Source organism: Scylla paramamosain, chromosome 2 (genome assembly GCF_035594125.1).
Source record: "Scylla paramamosain isolate STU-SP2022 chromosome 2, ASM3559412v1, whole genome shotgun sequence".
Taxonomy (NCBI): domain Eukaryota; kingdom Metazoa; phylum Arthropoda; class Malacostraca; order Decapoda; family Portunidae; genus Scylla; species Scylla paramamosain.
This window is the reverse complement of record NC_087152.1, coordinates 12,270,899-12,272,500: the sequence shown is the minus strand read 5'-3', so window position 1 is coordinate 12,272,500 and position 1,602 is coordinate 12,270,899.

The following is a 1,602-nucleotide window of genomic DNA, read 5'->3' as shown; positions in this document are numbered from 1 at the left end:
GTAATAGCGGTGTTGAATTGGCAGGCTGATGAAATGGTGATGGCCTTCCGCATGCACCGCGGGGACGTAGAGGGCGGCATAATCCGCCAGGATCTGCAGTGTCCTCCAAGCCTGAGGCAGGAATCGGAAGGAAGCCGAGGACACCCGAGATATCCAGGAGGACCACAAGAATCCTAAGGAGTCCAAGGACGGGACGTGGCCATCCTCCTGACACGGGATGACCTGAAGCTTCTGTTAATCCGCCTAAGGGCTGTTTTAGGTCACCAGATGGGCCTAGACGCCCTTGTCCACTTCTTAGCCACTCCAATAGAAGTCCCAAACACACCACCACCCAACCAGTGAGGTGGACTGACGGCCCCTTTAGACTTCCCCGTCCACATGTACTCGTATATCCCCTTAAACACTCCTCCCACTAGTACCTACTACAGGCACACTATCGCACCCAGCTTTGCTCCTTGCATGAGGGATGGTTTATCAGCATGACTGAATGGATTCTATTCTTAAACGCTTTTTCCCTCATCGCGACTACCATCTAAGGCAACTGAAATGATTAATGACATTTCATTATTTTTTTTTTTTCATTAATGGCATAGAGTGTTGAACTTTCTCTATAACCATGAAACATTCCTGAAACGCTAACTACCACCACAGCCTGTCAAAGGCAGTCGTAAATCGTTCCATAGTACGGTCATAAATCATTCATATTTATGTTCAACCATTTTAATCTCGAAGAATGCTAGCAACACATAAAAACTACTTAAGTCTGTATTCTTAAAACTTTGTGCTTTCATAGGATTTTTTCAAAGGCAATAGAGATGATTTATGAAGTTCTCATGTTTTTTTTTTTTACTGATGATTCAGAAATTTTGTCAAACTATTACTTGAACTTTTAAAAATAACTGACAGCGCCGATAACTATCAATAAAGCTTTTTAATTTTTTTTATTTTTTCATATAGAAAGGACACTGGCCAAGGGCAAAAAAAAAAAAAAAAAAAAAAAGCCCACTGAGATGCCAGTCCCAGAAAAGGGTCCAAAGCGGTAGTCAAAAATTGAAGGATAAGTGTCTTGAAACCTCCCTCTTGAAAGAATTCAAGTCATAGTAAGGTGGAAATACAAAAGCTGGAGTTCCATAGTTTACTTGAAAAAGAGATGAATGATTGAGAATACTGGTTAACTCTTGCATTAGAGAGGTGGACAGAATAGGGGTGAGAGAAAGAAGAAAGTCTTGTGCAGCGAGGCCGCGGGAGGAGGGGAGGCATGCAGTTAGCAAGATCAGAAGAGCAGTTAGCATGAAAATAGCGGTAGAAGACAGATAGAAATGCAACATTGCAGCGATGAGGGAGAGGCTGAAGACAGTCAGTTAGAGAGGAGGAGTTGATGAGACGAAAAGCGTTTGATTCCATCCACCCAGACATGTGAAGCATACTCCGTACATGGACGGATAAGGCCCTTGTACAGACTTAGCAGCCGGGGAAGGGGGGTGGGAAAAACTGGCGGAGACGTCTCAGAACACCTAACTTCATAGAAGCTGTTTTAGCTAGAGATGAGATGTGGAAGTTTCCGGTTCAGATTATAAGTAAAGGACAGACCGAGGATGTTCA